We start from the raw sequence: 6,061 nt of genomic DNA, 5'->3' as shown, positions 1-6,061 counted from the left end.
AGATATCATAGATCATCAGGTACGGTGTTAAAAATTTTCGAGAGAGGGTAATCGGTTAGTAAATCATCTAGCTAACTATGCCCTTGATCATGGAGAGGTATCTATTCACTCCTTTGCGTAATGATTCAAAGGGAAGAAAGATTCTCAATAGTGACAAACTTCGTTGTCCCTATTTAAGAATCGAACAAAAAGAAGATATTAAGGAAGGTGTTTGGGGTGGAACTCGGCATGTCTCATCTTACTCAAATCCTCCCCTAGGAGAGTAAGATGAGAATTTTTATTGCTAATCATGTTTCCTTTTTTGGGGTTTCATAATCTACGAAAGGGGAGCAAGATACAAAGCATCGAAGATCCATGAGTTAAATCGATCCGTCGCAAGGGCACCTTTTTGGGGCAAAAGTTTGCACGTTTGCCGTGTCCCTAAAGCAAAGTCTCCGTCAAGCTTCAAATGATAAAAAACAATGCAATGCATGGAATTTAATCTACTTGCTTTGATCAACATTGCATCACCGATATGTCAATGAGGAAATGAAACGGTTTAATGTTGAAACCCTAAAATGAAACAAAGGCTGCAAGGGATAATTGCAACCCTACTTTGAACAAATCCTAAACCCTAAGCAAAGTTCCTAAAGGTTGCCGTTTGCGTTTCCGGCGTATTTAAAAACAAAGTTTGTCGTTGTTTGCCGTTTCCTAAACAGAAAAAGCAAAGTTTTGTTGTTTCCAGCAGATTAAAAAAGCAATGCAATGCATGGACTTTAATCCAAAAAAGGCAATACCGCAGTTGTTCAAGCATCGGAGGAACCCCGAAGGATCGTACAATGTCAAGGAGTTACTATATGTTCAAATCTTCACGCACCCTATTAGCACTTCAGTGCTCAACCCGCAGAGGAGATGACAAATATTAAACCGTTTGACCGCATTAAGGCAAATAGGGGCTTTAGAGAAACAAGCCGGAGTTGCGAAGTCTTCAACCATCGTAGAGGATCCCTAATCGATGCATACTAGATGGGATTAGCGGCATTTCTTCAAGTTTTAGTTTTTTACCACATTCTTATTTTAGCAATTTGTAGTGCCAACTTAAGCCATCATATAAGACTTAAGTTGGTCATTAGTTTAATCCTTGCATTTTTTATTAGCCATTTTGGCTACCTTTGTAAAGACTCTTTAATTTGTTTGCTTTGAGAAAATTTATAAAATTAGCCCTAGGCTCACAAGCCTAGTGGACTTTATTTAAAAAAAAAAAAAAAACCCGAAAACCCTGAAACCTAAACCCTAAACCCTAAACCCTGAAACCTAAACCCTAAACCCTAAACCCTAAACCCTGAAACCCTAAACCCTAAAGCCCTAAACCCTAAACCCTAAACCCGAAACCCTGAACCCCTGAACCCCGAACCCGAAACCCAAAACTCGGAACTCGAAACCCTGAAACCCTAAAACCTGAAACTTGAAACCCGAACCCCTAAACCCTGAACTCCTAAACCCCTAACCCTAAAGCCCTGAAACCCTGAACCCGAAACCCAAAACTCGGAACCCGAAACCTTGAAACCCCGAAACTCGAAACTCGAAATCCGAACCCCTAAACCCTAAACTCCTAATCCTGAAACCCAAAACCCTGAACCCGAAACCCCGAGACCCCGAAACCCCGAAACTCGAAACTCGAAATCCGAACCCCTAAAATCCTAAACTCCTAATCCTGAAATCTTGAAACCACAACCCTGAACCCGCAACCCCGGGACCCCGAAACCCCTGAACCCCGAGACCCTGAACCCTAAGTGTTTTGGTCTTGGAACCACACTTACATTCAGACGAACAAACAAAGATATGTGTTTAAAGCATCTAGTTCATCTCATAGACTCTTCATCTTAGTGAAATAGGCTGATACATTGCTATTACCTTGTACTACTGCACTGAGTTCCTTTTGTAACTGAAAAAGCTTTGCTCCATTTGCTTGTCCATATCTGTCTTCCAGGTCACTCCAAAGCTCCTTGGCACTTTTGGAATAGACCGCACGTTCGGCTATCTCTTTGGAGAGAGAATTCAACAACCATGACAACACCATGTCATTACAACGACTCTTTTTCTTTTGCAAAAGAGGGTCAGTAGCAGAAGCAGTGAGAGTACCATCAATAAACCCTATTTTGTTTTTAGCGGAGAGAGCTATGACAACAGGTATCCTTTGCCATCAAAGGCTGTGGAAACAAGGTTCATGCCAGGATAATCAGAGGCATGAAGGTAACAAGGGTGAGAATAATCAATGGTGAGGGTAGCAGGAACAACAGGAGCTGTTGTTGTTTCTGTTACGATTGCATCAATGGTTTCACTGGTGGTTCCCATTTAGCAAAAACGATGAAGAACAGAAAAAATATTAAGTGTTTGTAGGCAGATTTAGGCCTGCTCTGATGCCATGTAAAAATTGAAAGATGATGTGAAAAATTATCTCCTTTTTCTGTGTATTCAATGCACTGTACAACCATGTATAAATACAAAACAAAAGGGGAATCAAAAATAACAAACTACTACAGCTGTCCTATTCTTATTTGTTTCCACCCAGCTGTCCTATTTTTGTTTGTTTCTACCTAGCAACCTATGGGATGATAACAGGTAATTACAATGGAATAATATATTTACAGTGTTCTAGATAATTCTATGTACAAGGCCTAAATGTGTGTCTGGCCGAGTGTCTGGGCTGAGTGTGTGTACGAGGCCCATTTCATGAAATGTTGATGTAAGCCAAGTCCAATGAGTCCACAAAGTCTTTTATCATTTTAGAGTTCAGACAACATTTTGAACAAGTCAAAATATCCCAAATCATTTCGTGTCAGTCTCTCTAACACTTGTCCGGTCATCTTCTTCAATTGAATTATCAGTATCACCATTTTCTCTATTATCAGCATCACCATTTTCTCTACCAACAGCTCTCCATACAATCATTAGTCCGATATATAAAGAAATACTTATTATATATGACCATAGTTTACTACTGCAAAATCAAACAAGAAATATACAAATTATATTTAGTCGGACAATGCTTTTGACACGGAGAAGAGAAAAAGAAGTTGAAGCGCAACAGTCGCTAGAAGAAGAAGCAGCAGCAGCAGCAGTAGCATAGAAGCAATGAAAAGAAACTGAAAAATGAGACCAAGAACTTACTTTAGGGACTGTTTTTCAGCTTCTTCGGTTGTGGGTTTTGATTTGTCCCAGTTTCAGGCAGTTTGTTTGGCCGTTCAGAGCTTTCGTTCGCCATGGCTGAAGAAGATGACACAAACTCAGCTATTTTGTAAGTTGTTTAGGTCGTCATACGGTACTTCTGCATCAGTACGAAAGACTAAGCTCAAAATAGTCTTTTTCCATTATTATTTAGTCAGATTCAAGCTTTAATAATGATGGAAAAAGACTAAGCTCAAAATAGTCTGTACTCTAGGCTACAGTAGTTGAGTGCTCATGTCATGTCAAGTTTGCGCGCCATTTTAAAAACATATCCGTTTCTTTTAACACAACTTAAAAATTTCAACAAGCTTTCATATTTGAGTTGGAAAATGGAAACAAAAATAAAAAAATTCCAAAATAGACTACACTCTATTATCTAAGGGGTCGTTTTGTAATTGGTTAGAGTTATGCATGTATTAGTAATACATGAATTAATTAAGAGAGACCTTATATATTATTTTATGCACGGATTAGTTATGTATCGTTTAGTTATTCATGTAGGTATTAGTTATTCCACCTTCTATCAGGGGCGGAGCCAAGTAGGGTCGAGGGGTTCATCAGAATTCCCTTCCATAAAAAAAATTACACTGTTTATACATGGTTAAGATTATCTTTTATGTATATATAGTATATGTTGAACCCTGTTTGGCTTCTTCATGTGTTTACTTCTTCATATTTTGAACCCCTTAAGTAAAAATCATGGCTCTGCCATTGCGTATTATGCATTAACTTATGCATTAGTTATGCGAATTTCTTAATTGCAAATCAAACACCGTAAATTTTATACATGAATAACTTCGCTCCTAACCAGCTATCAAACGTGATATTACTTATGCATGATTTAGTGTCCATTAACTCACTTCTAAATCAGCTATCAAATGACCCCTAAAACTTTCTTTTCATAAAAGAAATTTTAACTCACCTCCGCTAGCATTGTAATATAAACTAAAGATTACTTATCTTATTTTCATGTTATTAATGTGAGCTAGATATATATAAGTACTATTACTTTTACATTATAAAATTTTACAAAAAATCATCTCATAAACAATATAATATACAAGGACATCTAGTTTTGACGTACCATTGTACGTTTACAATTATAGTAAAATCAAGTAGTAAAATCGATATATGGGTTTATATAACAAGGAAATTTTAAAAATAAGGATTTCAAGTTCTCACAACTCTCCAACTGTTAGGTTCAAATATTTTAATTTTGAGCGATTCGTTCTGATTGAGTGATATTTTATCTTCTATAATTTCTCATAACCCGGTTTCAGGTAATTTTATGCACAACTATGGAAGAAGAAAAAAACTAATCTATGAGTGTTTAAGGTGCATTGCTTTCATGGAATAAACAACGTTGTAATCTCACAAATTAAATATTATTATTAGATACACCTTATCGTCAGTATCAACATATGTTATGGTTGATGTATGTAACTACTCAAACCCTTATTTTTAGTTTTAATGCTTCAGATTATGTTTTTTTTAAGAACTTGTAAAGTCAATAATACTATTCGTGTTTTTGTATCGTCAACAAAAACTACAACAGACATGTTACTTTTCTATATTTGGATTTGTGTTACGGTTTTACTTTTTTCATATGTATTTTTCTCTTATATATTATCTACTAGTTACGAGGCCCGTGCTAAGCCCGGGCCCAAACCCAATATATAAAAGTAGATATTTTAATTAAAGGAATATAATTTATGTTAGTAATATTTAAATCTCATATAAGTATATTTTCAATATATAAAAGCAAAACTTTCATTTCACTCCTTTAATATTTTAACTTTCATTTTGATGAAATTATTTACTTCAAATCAAATGCGAAGTCAGAATTTGACGGTCATGAGTTCTGGATCCTAAATTTTTTAAAGTTATTTTGTGCATTAATAATCTATACATAGTTAATGAACTTTTAAGACAAACACAAAATTTATGCAGCGGATGGGGTTGCTCATCTCTTAATTAGGGTTCACGGGTTCGAGCTTGGGTATGAAAAAATCGTTGGAGGGAGCGCTTTCCCCGAATAGGCGCTACACCATGCTAATTAGCTGGATTAATCGGGCTCAAATGCGGACACCGGACACTGGATAGAAAACCAAAAAACAGGAAAAATGAGGTAGGAGGTTCGACAGTTTTCGAAAAGTAGACCTTAAGAATAAAAAGTAAATTTAATTTTAAAAAATAAGATTAGGACCTAGAAATAATTAATTGAAAAGTTTGATATTTTATTGAAAACTTTTGTGAGGATTACAAAAGCCTCCTAGTTGTCTCTTATATAATAGTAATATTTATTTTGAACTAAGTATGAAAGTTACAAATATAGCTCTATAATATAAAACTGAGGGAGTAAAGAGAAAAAAAAAACCACAAAAAATTATTACAATACCAATATACAAATTAAAGAGAATGAACTTAAGAAAAATAATTGGTGTTAAGAATTGGGAATAACCAATCAAAATGCAACAATTGGAGCACACTTGATGCAACATGAATGGTCAATCAAAAATGTGAGGACTACAAAACTTTTATATTCTCCCTTATATATAAGGGATAAAAAAGTAATTTAGTAATGTGGCAAAGTAATATGGGACGGAAGGAGTACTTCATTTATTAATTCTTAAAGAACTTGAAAAGTCAAAAGTGAAAAAAGTAAAAGTGGACAGAGGAAATAAATGTGTCGAAGAATTAAAATTGAAGTGCATACGTGTATACATGAGAAGAAAATAAATATTCAGTAGCCAAGCAATATGGGACGGAGAGGATAAGATGGGAAAAATTTCATTAATTTTATTGTGGTTTTATAAATGAATAAATAATTTGGACATATATTTTTAGTAATGTA

The sequence above is a fragment of the Lycium ferocissimum genome, unplaced genomic scaffold (assembly GCF_029784015.1).
Source record: "Lycium ferocissimum isolate CSIRO_LF1 unplaced genomic scaffold, AGI_CSIRO_Lferr_CH_V1 ctg5714, whole genome shotgun sequence".
In the NCBI taxonomy this organism is placed as follows: Eukaryota; Viridiplantae; Streptophyta; class Magnoliopsida; order Solanales; family Solanaceae; genus Lycium; species Lycium ferocissimum.
The sequence above is the reverse complement of the archived record's forward strand: the minus strand, read 5'-3'. Positions refer to the sequence as shown.